The sequence below is a fragment of the Neolamprologus brichardi genome, chromosome 1 (assembly GCF_056152115.1).
Source record: "Neolamprologus brichardi isolate AB-2024 chromosome 1, ASM5615211v1, whole genome shotgun sequence".
In the NCBI taxonomy this organism is placed as follows: Eukaryota; Metazoa; Chordata; class Actinopteri; order Cichliformes; family Cichlidae; genus Neolamprologus; species Neolamprologus brichardi.
Window position 1 is genome coordinate 3,877,130 of NC_142104.1, and position 15,833 is coordinate 3,892,962.

Sequence of the window (15,833 nt, forward strand, 5' to 3'; positions counted from 1 at the left end):
AAAAGAACATTTATGAGACGTAGAGCAAATAAAAGATGCTGGACACCATCTGCCAAAGAAGTTGATTTGCTCAGAGTGAAAGCGAGGCTGTTTGTTTATCTCTTCATCCATTGGATGGACAACAATGTGGCCTTACTGATTTCCTCATAAAGCTGCTGTAGTAACAGCTGTACAGTGTGTAAGAAGATACCGTCAGACTAAACCAACACAGGAGGAGCTTCGAGAAGCAGATTACCTTAACAAGGTCCAAGGTAAGCACGGCTGCGATCGCTGAAATTATGCGATTCTTTAATGAAAAGGTTGAAGGACACAATTTTAATTTCCTCGCCAATGTCTTAACTGTATTTTCTATTCGCTGAATTAAATAAAAATGCAATAGCTGACCTTAAACTGTTGTTTGATTTTCCCCCCAATGAATGCCGTACTTTATTTCATGGGCACGTTAATTTCATTTTATTCTTTAACCACATTTTACAAACTCCTGATTCTGCACCTCTGAGAAACCGGATCGTTACAATCGTATCAGTTACAGCGCTGACTCGAAGCGTCGCCTCTATCATGTTAAATAGTTATTAAGTATGAAATTAAACATCATATCAGTGGCTGACACATCTGGCCAGAATAAGATTTTCAATTAAAGACTAATAAACATGTGAACCTAATTAAAATGCTAATTTAAAATTATTCACAACCTCATTCCTTTACATCTGCCAGTATCACTGTAGTTAGAGGTAATTATAGCCATGTGACTGACAGGCTTTGTAGACACTGAACATGCTTCGGATTATAGGCGGCTCACTTAGTGCTGACAGGGTACTGATACCGGCCTCGATAATGGGAGGGAGGAAAATTAGCCGCCTGATGTCTTATTGGAATTAATTACGCTCCCATTATTGACACATTTAACCTTGAAGGGAACCTACTATGCTTTTCTGTCATGATGGCTGCTCGTGAGCTCAGCCTACATAAAAATAATCCACAGACTGTATATAAAAGACAGACGTAATCACACTCACTGGTTTTAGCTTTCTGGTCTCTGGTCATTATTGTTTTGGAACCATTGATCACATTTAAGGTGTTAACCAGTGTTGGTCAAGTTACTTGAAAAAAGTAATCAGTAACTAATTACCGATTACTTCCCCCAAAAGTAATCCAGTTACTTTACTGATTACTTATTTTCAAAAGTAATTAATTACTTAGTTACTTTTTTAAAACACGATTTACAACCTGAATAGGTGATAAAGCGATAGATCTTTCAGCCCAATTCTACTTTTTCTACATAATCCATCATATAAAATGTAATCAAATGGAAAAGTCTCTTTTTAAAACTTGTTTTATTAGTTTTAATCTTTTAACTTTATGCATCAAGCAAAAATTTAATTATATGCAACATTCTCTGACTTGAAGAAATTTGTTTAACATTTAAACCTATTTTCTGCACATTCCAGCACATAAAATAATTTTTTTGTGTCTTTCAAATAGATGCAAGTAAAACACAGCAGAAAATAAATAAAGTCAAAGACTAGCGGTCCTGTTGCTCTATTTTCACCTGTATAGCAGGAGTGGGGTAGGCGGAGGTTTACCCTGGTGCAGGTGTGCCGCAGCGGTCAGTGGAAGAATCCGCGAGTTTCTCTGTGAGTTTCCCATTACGTCGTAGCTACTCGGTGCTTGCTTGGAAGTTTAGGGTTTTTTTCGCTGTAAAAAGAAGTTTTCTTCCCACGCACAACGGACACTAATGTTTTTGTCACTTTTTATGGAATCAAACTCAAAGTAAGGTCAGTACTTCCACGCTTTAAACACTGCACACTCATACTCTCTCTGCACTCGATATATGATCCACTGTTGATCTGCACACAGCTGTTGTCACCAACGTCGCACTCGCTTACGTCACTGTCATCAGACATTCTCGCAAAATAACACGGTTTTAGTAACGCAGTAACGCAGCGTTCCTACGGGAAAGTAACGGTAATCGAATTACCGTTTTTGCAATAGTAATCCCTTACTTTACTCGTTACCTGAAAAAAGTAATCAGATTACAGTAGTAGCGTGGACAACTGTCCATCTCTGGTGTTAACACTGTAAACATTTAATGCTGTTACACTGGACATTTTAACATGGCAGCTTATGGGAATTCACTTGCTTGAACAGCCCCCAGTGGCCAATAGAAGAACTGCAGGTGCTGTCAGCTGTTTGTGCTTGCTGCTTGAGGTACTGCCTGTAAACCAGTGATTGTCAAACTGTGGAGTGGGCCCCAGAGCCACCACAGTCAGGGTCAGGCTTCCAGTTATCCAATTCAACCTGTCCCAGCTGGTATTGGGGGACCAGTCAGGGTACATCCTGGAATGGGCGCCTGTCTATCACAGGGCCAACACAGTCACATACAGCCTATTTCTATTTTCTTATATATATATATATATACATATATATATATATATATATATATATGTATAAGATGAGATATATATATATAAGATGATATATATATATATATATATATATATGTATATATATATAAGATGAGATATATATATATAAGATGATATATATATATATATATATATATATATATTCTATTCCTATTTCTAATCACAAATGAACTAAAACAGCATTTTTTGGACTGTGTGAGGAGGCCAGAGAGAACCTGCACCGACACAGGAAGAACATCACAACCCGACCCAGCACCTTGTTGTTGTGAGGTGACGGTCTTGCCATCGTGCTGTAAAATTTGCACTTCTAAGTAAAATTCAACGTAGGCCGCGTTTCACAGTAGACCCTTTTTTCACTGTTAATAATGGATGAGAACTGTGGGCTGTGACCTTTCTCTGGCTTCTGAAGAGGAGCATGCCAGAACAAGTTTAAAACTAATGCTGTAAGCCAGAAACACAGGCTTCAAGCTGTCCTAAATATCCCGGGCGTGCCTGCCAGATACCACAGCTATGAGAACAACAGCCCCGCCCACCTGCTGTTTGACCCTTTTGTTTATGAGGGGCAGCCAATTAGCTAGTGGGCTTAAAGGGAGGGGCGCTGAAGGGGCTCGTTTCACGCAGAGAGCGAACTGAGCAGCTTCACCTGGGCCCGGTCAAAGATAAATAAAGATTATTATGAACTGGGTGTCACGCAAAGAGTGCAAGAATAAAAGTATGGAGCCGGTCCTCTTAAATACTCCACAGGGCTACCTCCCATTGAGGCGATTCAACGTTATCCTAAAAAGCAGATTGTAGACACAAAACACACACACATGGATTTTCTGCTCAAACAGTCTCTGCGTCTTTCTCACTGTAGCGTTGCTGTGACCTTTTCAAATGTCTAACAAATCCCCCGTACGTCGTCTCATACCTATCACCTCTCGCCTTTGATAACACTACTCTAAGCCTCTCCATAATATTAACCTGTTTACACCCACACAAACTCTTTAATTTTTTCCCTTTAATTCAGCTGCACTTCCCGCCACTCTCAAATCAAACAACCGAATCAAAACACATTTTTCCCCCCACAGAACTGCAAAAGAGGCAACTTGTAGAATCTGGAGTGCAGTGTTGAAATAACATTTAATAATTTACAAGCAAACGTCATTAACTGAGTGAATTACTCACAGAGACATATGCTAGCTTCAAATCTGCTTTTTTTTTCAAAAGCAGCAGAAAGCTGTGTTTAATCACGTTTGAGAACAGCAGCAATCACATACAACAACTGGCAGCATTATAAATACCCAAGCTGCTCAAATCCGATTAATCCGAGGTAAGACACGAGCGTGAAAAATCTGGAATCTTAAACAACTCAAACACATCGTCTGAACGGCTCCGGCCTCTTCTTCTGCATCAACCCCTGCGTTTTAACTCTGAATGTCTTTCTCTTACATCATAACTAAAACCCAGCAGCCACTGCATCATGTAAGCACACCAACAGAAAGCACTCAAACGCTCTGTGAATTGATAACACCCCATTAAACAGCCCACCCTCTGACAACTCTGTAAGAGTAAATTCACTCAGCCAGAAACCAGCTGCACAGTACGAGAGGAAAAATCAATATTCATTTACTGTCATCTTGTCCCCCCTCACCACAACTCCAGCGCCTGGCAGATATATAAGACGAAATTGTTTCAAGAGATTTGCTGTTTCATTTTAAGATGGGCGTCATGGCTTTTAATGGCGAGCGAACAAGAACGAGGGGAAAGGGGCTAAAAGAAAAAAAGACTTTTGTTTTAGGAGAGCCCACGTGTGCTGACTGCTGCGGTGGCTGCTTTCATGTTCGAGAGACAGTGAACTGGCAAAAACAAGGTCACAGGTTCAGTCCCCCTGCCCTGACTGCAATGAGCCTCATTTACTGTGAGGTGCCCTGAGCTTCCCCAAGACAGGAACAATAAATGAGTCGAAACAATGTGGAGAAGCAGCTGGTCCAGCAGCCCGGAGGTGCCCAGAGCCAATGAGATTACACGGCTGGAGGATTTAAGGCCATTGAGAGGAAAATGCACAATAGCAAGAGCCAGGACAAAATAATAGATAGTGTTTTTAAAGATTTACAATATAAAGGTGCCCTGTGGACTCTGACCACCTGTGGCACAGCAGCACGGTGGAGCTATGTTTCAATTCAATTTCATTCAATTCTGTTCTATTTATACAGCGTCAAATCAGAGCAATGGTCACTTCGAAGTCTTTATTTGGTAAGATAAAGACTCCACCATAATACGTTGAAAAGAGCAAGCACTGGTGACGGTGGGAAGGAAAAACTTTTTTAACAGGAAGAAACCTCTTACAGAACCAGCCTGAACATCTCCCCTTCAAGGTAGACTCCTGCTGCATATCTGCAATGTGTTTGGTGCTGCAGCTTTTCCAGATAGTTCCCTGGAAGTCCTGTTTTGAACACTTGTGCTTTGAGCCCAAAAGCTGAAATGTGACTTTGGGGTAACGGCAAAGTTGCAGGCAGCCAATTCTGAAAGCTGACCTTGTAGTGAGAGATGGTTTTCTTCTTGTGGAGCTAAAACATTTGCTTTTAATGCACTGAGGGGGCCACACAGGGGTGGGCTGTGGAACCCTGGTGGCAGGAAGTTTTTGGAAAGAGGAAAAAACGTATTTTTGCACAGATGGACATCAGAAGTGCAATGTAAAAAGAAAAAAGATGTCCTTTTATAGAATACCATCATGGAAATTCACCTTGTAATCGGAAGGTTGCCGGTTTGAGCCCTGGCTCAGTCGTTGTGTCCTTGGGCAAGACACTTCACCCGTTGCCTACTGGTGGTGGTCAGAAGGCCCGGTGGCGCCAGTGTCCGGCAGCCTCGCCTCTGTCAGTGCGCCCCAGGGCGGCTGTGGCTACAATGTAGCTGCCATCGCCAGTGTGTGGATGGGTGGATGACTGGATGTGTAAAGCGCTTTGGGGTCCTCAGTGACTAGTAAAGCGCTACACAAACACAGGCCATTTACCATTTACTCTCTCTGCTGTGCATTTTCCACTTTCCAAGGTTTGACTTCACCGTTTATCACACACACATAAGCAGAGTCAGTATTGCAGTTAATAAAGATAAATACACCAACTGCAAGGCTGGCATTATATATATATTTTTATAAAACCAACATTAGTTTGGTAGTAGAAGCAGAATGTAAAAGCAGAGCTCATAGATACTTTAACGACAACATCAATCAATATTAATGGGAGCATTTTATAAATGATTGGGACATATGATGGTATTATATCTGTGAAATGACATTTACGTTATACTATGACTAAACACAGCCCTTTATATCGTGAGATAGCCTGGGTGTTACAATGTAACGACAGAGGATGCATCTGTGAAGCCCAGAACTACCTAATGCTTCATTATGTAGCCAGGAAATGTTCTGGAAACACTCCTCAAAGATTTTGCTCCATATTAACATGACAGCATCACAAATGTGGCCCAGACCTGTTGGCTGTACTTCCTGTTCCACCACATCCCAAAGCTTCTCCATTCAATTGCGATTTGGCGACTGTAGAGGTCATTTGATGAATGTTGCCTTCCTATTAGCTTAAAGCATTACCCTCTGACATCAACGAGACATTTCCACTCAGAGAACTGCTGCCCACTGGTTTCTTTCTGATATACTCAGAATCTAGCACCAACAACCACACCATATTTAAAGTTGCCTAAGTCATCTTTTTTCCCCTCATTCTGATACTCAGTGTAACCTTGTTGCCTAGATGCTAAAATGCAATGGGTGGATTATATATATTTAGATACAAAATTAAATAGCTGGTGAATGAATGTTGACAGATTGAGCCTGAAAGACAAATTCATGTTGCACAAACTTGTGAAATGCAAAAAGAAAACAACCTTGAGCACAGTACTAAACTTTGTGCTGGGACCAGCTCCCATCGCCTGTGATGATCATCTGTCAGATGATTTCTCTGCACACGTTAGAGGACCATGCTGAAATTAGCAGTGCATTGGACTGCAAGTGATCTAAGTGTAGTAAGAGAGCTAAACGGGGTCCAGTGTTACAGAAGGAGATGACCTTGAAAAAGAAATTTGCTTGTTATGGTTACTCACAGTGTACTGCCTCTTTTTCCAACCCCCACATTTTCAGAGGCTTTAAGGCTTTTAAACAGTGAGCGGTTAATGAACGACTAGAAATCCAGCTTCACTATGAGTTACACGTACATTTGTGCAGGCTAACCGACGCTTCATTAAGCATTTCTTTTTCTCACAGCACAAAAGAAAAGACGTGACAAAGCACACAAAGAAATGTGATCCTAAGCTGACGTGAGATTGCTGTGCTCCACCGCATGAATCAATATCCTTTGCATTACGGCACAGGCCTATACGAAGAGGAAATACAGCCTCTATAGACTAAAGCAAATAATCTGGAAATATAAGAGGTGTGTTACTGCTTAGTTTATGACGGTGGAGTTTATGCCTTTATGTGTTTATGTTTCTCCTGCTCCCCTCTGCTGAGAAGCAAGTGTGTGTGTGTTTGTGTGTATGAAGAGGTGGCTGGAGTGAGCTCCACGGGGAGGTGAGTAAGGAAGCTGGAGGTCAGGGTGTACAAGAAGAATCTGCTCTGTTCAAAGTCTTCTCCAGAGGGCAAACAAAGAAATGGAGAATTTGATCGGTATTTCTGACAGAGTGTGTGTGTGTTTGTGTGTGTGTGTGCGTGTGTGTGTGCTGGAGAAAGTAAAGAGCGAGCCTGAAAAGAAAGATTATGTGTTTATTTGTTTACACTGCCTCCAAGGTCCTGTGCTGTCTTTGACCATCACTCCTTTCTCACTCTCTCTGCTTAACTCTTACTCCTGCCTTCAACTCGCCCTCCCTCCGTCCAAACTCCTCTAACGGCTCTCTTCCTCCACTCAGCCGCTCCACCCCTTCTTTAAAGTTTGTGTCTATTGATTCCATTGAACTTTAACAACAACCGCTACGTTAGGCCAAACCCTTCAGCTATTTCTGGATCTTCAAAAGACGCCCTGGGCTATTCGCGCACGCTCCTTAAAACCTCGCCTAAACCACTTCACTTCCAGCCCGTCGCTCGCTTCACGATGAGTGTTACAAGCGCTGCTAACAAGTAAATGTCGAGCACAGAGACCCTTAAAACTCGACTTTCTTTATAAGACTGCGTGCGGCGAGGTGGCATGCCGCTACTCTCTGTGATGAGCAGGGATATCCATCGTACCTTTTGCAGTTCAAATGGCACTGAATGAGCGAGTGCGTAATGGGATTTCCAGTCAGACAATCAATATCCGAGCTGCCCTGCAATGAGATCAGTGTCTATGAGAACGTCAACACAGGTCAATAATATAGTATGGATTTTACCTCATCAAACTATAATTCTGCTTACTGGAGCCATCTGTCTCTGTGGGCTTGATCTATCACTACTCTTCTTCTCGCTGCTTTTGTTGTTGTGCTATATTTTAAACAGGGTTTTAAGGTCAGTACCAATATGCAGCAGACAACGTCTCTACACATTCACAGGTGCAATGAGTTCTTTTTGTTTTTTCCTCTGTTTCCTGGAGTTAAATGACTACATGTACCGGAAAATGATGGGGTTGAACATTAATAATGGATTCCTTGCAGGCGCTGAATTTCCAGGCACTGTTTGGGAAGCCAAACTGCCCCTCAGCTGTAGTAATACAAATCTTCCCACACTGACTATATCCATGCATAAAAAACTGTAAGTAAATTGGCCCCCAAAGTTATTCTTATTACTTATTGAATGTAATTCATTTAGCTCACAGGGCAGTAAAGCCCTGCGTGGAAAGTTAATAAAACACTTAATCCAAGGCCAGTATCTGTCCAATGTCTTAGCTTAGTTTTCTGTATAGTTCGCTTTCTCAAAGTAACTGTTCTCAGCGAGTCTTTGTATCTTTTGCACTCTCCACTGCTGTTGTTATTGATCCAAATGTGTCCTTTCTTTAATCCTCCACCTCCTGTTGTAAAAAAAATTGTGCCAGTGGTGTCGTAGAGGTGCAGTCGTATCTCAGCTGCACTCTGATAAAGATGCGGCTATGAATAGACCCTCACACTGGGACATTTTGGAGCACGGGGTACAAACAGACAGAGAAACTACAGCGAATGTTTGCGGTGGAGACGTAAGAATTAAAAATAGTTTTTTTTTCTTGCTTCATTCAGTACTTTTAATTCTGTGCACATTCTAGCGAGTTTTCCAACACATCAGCATGCACCTTGGATCGCTGAACTCTGTTCTTGTTGGGTTGAAGTGTTCACTTTCATCGAGTGTGGAATTTCAGATCATCCGAAGCAGCTTGGGGGGTGTTCAGAGTCACGTACTGTTAAAATATAAATGCAATCAGTGTTTTGTCCACAAACAGTCGGCGCAGACATTAACCGTGAGAATGCACTGCAGATAAACAGGCTGCTAATGATGCGCACTGATAGACAGACACACCTCGTTCTCTACTTATTGCATTCAGAAGAGTTTCGGAAAGCTTGACCTCTGACATGGAGGTCAACATCACTGGAATACAAGGTCTAGATTTTCAGCAGATATAATTATGGTTAGGTGTCTGCCCAGCAGGGTGACGACAATACCCCATCACCTTTTTATGGCTGAGAGGTAAGAACAATCAAACTAATCCAAATTTGAAAAGATAGTAATCCGATCTTTAAGTGATGACGTGATGAATCCTGCTTCCGGGCCCAAACTACTCTGCGTTTAATAAGGATGTTGTGTTTTTAACATGTTTTATTGCTTTGCATCTTGTTCTATTTAATCTACAAGCTCCTAAAAACAGTCAGTGATCACTGTCGGCCTCTCTCGGTTTTTATTACCACTGTTTATTTTAAAGCTCAGCTTTTAAAACCTTACAATGTGACTACAGCCCAGCCCATGCAGCAGTATGTTAATGACTAACCTCGTATTGTGGATGGATTATCTCAGTTGTTCTCCTGTCTGAAGTTTGGTCCGTTTACAGCAGTGGTCCCCAACCCCCGGGCCTCGGACCGGTACCGGTTAACTTTTATCGAGTGGAATAAAGTTGGTGTTCAACCTCCAGCTTCACTGTGTTTATGCTATGCTAACAAAGCTATGTCGGTAGCGATCACGTAGCACATCATTATATAGCAGCTAGCCCAACTTCAGTAACCTTACAAACATCACTGCTGTTTAGTTTCTGTCTTCATTTATGTTGGAAGTGATAGCAGAGCTGTACCTATTAATTTGTTTCAGAAATCTCTCAGTCAGAACATGCTACATCATGCTTAGGTAGAAGCTAGCGAGCTAACTTCCTGCTAACTTCTAACTCTGTTAAATTTAATAAATTTGTTTTCGTGGATGCCTGGATGTTAAACTTAATTGTTACACCTGGTAAAGCAGCAACGCTGATCATTTTGTTACAGATGAAAAAATTTAGACAGTTTTTCAACTCTGCGACAAAGTTTGGGCCCAGACACGGCTAATGACGTCTGACTTATTAAAGACCAGGTGAAAATTAACGACAGTAAATATTTGAAGTTAAAAGACTGAGACCAACAGTAAAATCTGTCCATTCCTAAAGCTTTTGCTCTCTCTCTCTGATGGGTTTACTTTGGTTTTCGAGCCTAAACATGTTCTCCTTCACTTGCATCCAGTGTTGCCAACTTAGCGACTTTGTCGCTATATTTAGCAAATTTTCAGACCCCCTAAGTGACTTTTTTCCCCCTAAAAAGCGACCAGCGACAAATCTAGCGATTTTTTCTGGTATTATTGGAGACTTATTTATGACGACTTTTTGACGTGAAAGCGCGTATCGCTCTTACTCTCAACAAGCAGTGTTGCCAACTCCTCAGTAAGGAAAATCGCTATTGGTTGTCCTAAAAGTCGCTAGAAGTCGCTAAATGACGTCATCACCTAATTTGCATAATTGGTCATGCTAATGTAATTGTAACCTACGCTGCTGGAGAGAGAAATAACATCGTGGACGAGACATAAAGTGAGCAAAAAACGTCCTAAATGCATTTAGAATTTATTTAGAACTACAAATTAAATTTCTTTTAGCAATTATTGTTTTTTGTAATGTCACAATTCCAACCCTGCTTCTTTACCCGGGCTTGGACCGGCAAAAGTGACCCGAAATAGGCACTCTGGTGGAGTTACTTTGTGTGTGTGTGTGTTTATAAGTAGTTTTAACCCTGATCCACAAAACAGCATAAGAGTAAAAGAAGAACTGACTGCGTTACAGCACCCGCTGCTTGTTGAGAGTAAAAGCCATATCACGTCTTTTTTTAGCGACTTTTCTTAGCAAAAAAGTCGCTAGGGGGTCTGAAAACTCGCTAAATATAGCGACAAAGTCGCTAAGTTGGCAACACTGTCAACAAGTAGCGGGTGCTGCCGTGGGCACCTCGCCCGTGCCAAAGCACTCACAGGCGGAGGGGTAGTCCTCCCCCAGCTGCTATCAGGGCAGGAGATGTTCGCGTCTATGCGTCCGAACTGCGCATGAGCGAAGCCGTTGCTCCCGCACTGACTGTAACGCAGTCAGTTCTTCTTTTACTGTTATGCTGTTTTGTGGATCACAAGGTTTAAAACTACTTATAAACACACAAAGTAACTCCACCAGAGTGCCTATATCGGGTCACTTTTGCCGGTGTTGTGCCAAAAAGTGATTGTCTGCCAAAAACTGATTTCCGGTATTTGCCAAAAACTGACTGCTCGTATTTAAACTGCTATAAGTAACTTGTTGGGCTATAATATGTGAAACATATGTCAAATGCATCCCTCATGGATGACATAAAGTCATATTGAGCTACAAACAACATTAGTGTAACAAGGTAGAAGCCGCAATCAGTCAGTCAATCTGTCAGTGACTTTTATATAACCTTTATTTATGCCGTTAAAAAAAAGTCTAATTAACATTAAAAATGTCTTTTGTAAGAAGTAGTTGGACAGCAGAAATGGCTCAAATATTACAATAGTTCAGTAAAAATATTTAAAGTGGGGATAAAGGACCGGATTGGTTATAATGTAAGTACAATAACACAGAGTTGTAAAGATACTTGAAAAATGGATAATTTTTAAATTCTCTATATAACCCCTTTGTAAACCCTGTTCACCGAAGTGTATTTACGAACATACGTAAAGATATTACACAGAAAAAATACACAGAAACATTGGAAATCAGTTTTTGGCAGACAATCACTTTTTGGCACAACACCGGTCCAAGCCCGGATAGAGGATCAGGGTTGGAATTGTGACATTAAAAAAAACAATAATTGCTAAAAGAAATTTAATTTGTAGTTCTAAATAAATTCTAAATGCATTTAGGACGTTTTTTACTCCCTTTATGTCTCCTCCACAATGTTATTTTTCTCGCCTACAACATTGGTTACAATTACATTAGCCTGACCAATTATGCAAATTAGGCGATGGCATCATTTAGCGACTTCTAGCGACTTTTAGGACAGCCAATAGCGATTTTCCTTACTGGGGAGTTGGCAACACTGCTTGCATCAGCATCTCACTGCACCTCATTCTGAAATTTCCTGTGAACAGCTACAAAATACAACGTTTGGATTAACTTGTCATGGAATAACAAGGCAACGGACCTCAATTGGTCATGAAACTGCTGTCAGTCAATTGTCCAATTACTTTAGAGTCTCTGAAAAACAGGGGACTGTGAATGTCTATAATTCCTCAACAGTTAATGCAATACTTTTGTTAAACCCCTTGAATTGAAGCTGAAAGCCTGCACTTCAGTCACATCTTGACTGTTTGATTTAAAACTCACTGCTGTGACATGCAAAGGCACAATTACAAAAACTGCGTCATCATTTGCATTTTTGGACCCGAATTTAAATACAGGGTCAGTAAAGTAACATAAAACAAAGCCAGTGAGGATATGCAATACTGCCTCACATAGATGGTTTCTTTTATGCAGTGCTGGGTTGACCCACTTATCTTGGGCAGTTTGAGTTTTCCTTCAAAACAAAGAACTAGAAACAAACAAACAAAAAGACAAAGAACGCAAACATAAAAAGCCACAAAACAAACATACAAATACCGATCAGCAGTTTATTCTCTGAAGTGCTTTTAATAAATCATGCATCACTTTTGAGTTTTCCAGGAAAGATAAACATAAATAAAAAATAAATTATTTGAATCCACCCTCTTACTTGTCTGAAGAATGAAGAACTGAAATAAAATGTTATTTTCCAGAAGGACTGAGGGGACTCCGGCTGAGCCTGCTGGTTGAGGCGAAGCAGGTTTTAATGGCCCATGTGAGGAGCTGGTTGAGTCCCAGTGAGAAGCAGGTTTAATGGCACTCGTGAGGGACAAAAAGCAGCTCAGGAACATTGTGCTGGCTTTGACTCTAAATGAATTTGAAATTACTTTGTGCACTTTTTTGCCTTGAGGAAATTTCATCATCATCAAAAAAAAAAAAAAAAAAAATCAGCAGGCAAATTTCCCCTGTGATGGGCCGAGTTCAGTGTCGGTCCCCAAAGTATTTGAACAATCATCCAGCTCTACAGGTGACAGCAGCCACTGCTGCCTGCACGCTTTAATCTGAAAACTGTTAGCAAAGTCTCTACAAAGGTGCACCTATATATCGTCTCCCTCCTGCTTGTGCTGTGTTCTCTCCTCCTTCACTTTCTGCAGGTATATGGAGAACTGCATGTTCTGTACTTAAGATGCAACCTGTCGAGCGTTTATTGTTCTATTGTTTCTTGTCTCTCTAAGATCTTCTTTTCTGTCTTGTCTTTCTAAGCAGTCGCGGCAGATGGCTGCCCTCCCAGAGTCTGCTTCTACCGGAGACGTCCTACTGTTAAAAGGTTCCTTCTGCTCATAGAGAATAGTTATGTCATAGAGGTTTCCATCTAAAATACTGAAAGGTATTTACCTTACTGTGAAAAGTGCCTTGGGATGACAATCATGGTGATTTAGTAATATATATATGTAATTGAAAGTTAATGATTTTGTGTTTTTGGGCCAAGGTGCACTTTCAAGTCTTTCTCTTTGAACCCAAATGCCTTCAAGTCGAATTGAAATCATGTTAAGTAATTTTCCACCCTGAAACACTGTCACCATCATTGTATCTTTAATAGCTTTTTATAATATAAAAGCTCCTTTTCATCTCAGATGGCTGGAGGGATGTGTCTGCGTTTGATCCGCAGATGCTGGCAGGCTGAGCCCCGGCAGGGAAACAAGAGTAGGTAAACAAACTAGCACTAAAGTCTACATGGAAATGTGCTGTTAACCGTGATATTGAAAAATGAGGGCTACACATGCATCTAACCAGCCAAAGATTAGAGTTGCAGGTAAATCACAATCAATTTATATTGATTATTATTGTTATTTTTTTACTTATTGATCTCTGCAGGGAATCTCATCCTCTGTTTCCAGCTTCCAGGGACCGGCTCCAGGTGTAAGACAGGAACAAGGACTGAATGATGGGAGAACTAGCCTGGCATGTTCTTTACAGCGGGGGAAACAAAGACCTTAGAGTGAAACCATGAACCCTCCACAGGGTTCATTGCCCACTCTCCATATCTGACTTCCACGAGCCTCATAGACTACCCTTCCAGTTCACATTGTATATATGACCCCACTGCACTACAAGCTTGTTTGTTCTAATTTACATGCCCCGACCTCGCTCCCTCTTTCAAATCATTCACCTCCCATTAGTACACGGTGCTCTGTCTGGTTCTGGAGCTGCACCAGTCCCCTCTGACTCCCTCCTCAAACCACAGCTTACACCATCTGCCATTGTGTGCTAGATGCTGTCAATTTCTTGGTCCTGTCCCAGATACATCTGGCTAATAAGCATTCTGTAGTGACGCGTGCTGGTTCGATTGAAGTTTGCTCAGAGTTTTCTCTGTATGAAAAGAAACCAAACCATCAACTGGTTTTGGAACAGAGAAATTAAAGTATATGTGTGAAAATGCATTTAAATGCCATTTAAGGTAGTTTATCTGACATCAGCTGATGACCTAAACAGCTTATTTTTGTTCGATGGCTTTCTCCAAAAGTTGTAGACCTAAAATGTTACTGCAAACATAAATGAAGTTGATTGTTTGGTGCCGAACTTTTCCAGCTGGTCACTACTCAAAAGTCAAGTATGCCCAAATGTGTCTGTGTAGGTTCAAGGTTGAACCTTGAACCTACACAGACACATTTGGGCATACTTGACTTTTGACTTGACAAGTATGCCCAAATGTGTCTGTGTAGGTTCTCGCACGATCTGATATCCTCGTGTTGGTGTTGTTCCCAGATCATCATACTAAAGGTTGTTCCAGGATCAACATTGCAAGTGACCAATCAGAATGTTGTGATGTCATACTTTTGCAACTTCGGGAAAAACCGGCGTAAAACAAAAAACTGTACTTAAGCTGCGAGAAACCGCCTTTGTCCGCCGATCAACGGACCCTAACCCTAACCCTTTAATAAACGCTAAGCAGAATTGATATTGTCCTTGCAACATTGGAATTTCATAAATGCACGAATGGGTTGGTGCGCAAAAGAATAACGTCACAATAATGTGATTGGTCACTTGCAATGTTGAACCTGGAACAACATTTTCATGATGATCTGGGAACAACACCAACACGACGATATCAGATCATCCGTAGGTTCTCAGTCATCCGGGACATCCAATTGTCTGCCATCTATAATCCAGTTTCGAGGTCCCTTCCCAGACGCCTTCACGCTCACTCACATCCTGGGCCATTTATAACCTTAGCAAGTCACATGATAGATAGGGTGAGGCTAGGTTTCACAATGGGTTCACCCGAAACCTTGGCTGACTGTGGCCCACACCCGTTTTCACACCTTGGTTTGTGCGATTAGGCAGAGGATCAATAAAATTTGGGACTCTCCACCAATAGTACTTAGAACTGAAGAAGCTTCTTGGATGAAATGTCTTCAAGAAACCTAAAGAAGTCCAGATGCTTTTCTTTCCAAGCTCCTTAGACTATGCCCAAATGCGTGCACATGGAATTTGCTGCAAAGATCCCTAAAACACAGTCAAGACAACAAATATAAACTAATATGGATGAACCCCCCCCCCCCAAAACAGTTATCTTTCTGTGATGATTTATCTGTGAGGGCACATTTGGTGTTATGGTCTCTAAATAAAACACCTCATCTAAATATAGTAAATCAAACTGTAGATTATTGTGAGGTTTTTGCGAGTGTGTGTTTCTGTGTGGCTTTGAGTTTCAATATGTATTTACATGAAGCTGAATAATACTCAGTGTTCCTGCGTGAGGAGGTGGTAAGACAAACGGTCATCAACACGCACCTTCAGCACAGACTGCAAGCTCTGCCAATGCATACATGAAACAGTCCAGCGAACAACGTCTCTGTCACACTAATTAGCTTTAATTTACGGAAAATCCATCTCTACATGATTTACGTAGGGGCTCGTGCTATTTCAGTGG

The 15,833-nt window shown here is 41.3% G+C and overlaps 1 protein-coding gene and 1 long non-coding RNA gene across 4 annotated transcripts in view; one reads left to right on the plus strand and one right to left on the minus strand.

The window, feature by feature from the left end:
• Positions 1 to 15,833, minus strand: part of si:ch211-186j3.6 (neural-cadherin) — a 359,727-nt gene that overhangs the window by 5,349 nt on the left and 338,545 nt on the right. The gene's annotated exons all lie outside the window — the stretch shown is intronic.
• LOC102779674 (uncharacterized) lies at positions 8,496 to 14,490 on the plus strand. 2 transcript variants are annotated; one of them, XR_436510.2, is made up of 4 exons: positions 8,496 to 8,554; positions 13,166 to 13,286; positions 13,534 to 13,607; positions 13,775 to 14,490. It is a non-coding gene; the product is annotated as an uncharacterized LOC102779674 (long non-coding RNA). The 2 variants fall into 2 exon arrangements; XR_436509.2 differs by having other exon boundaries at positions 13,534 to 13,603.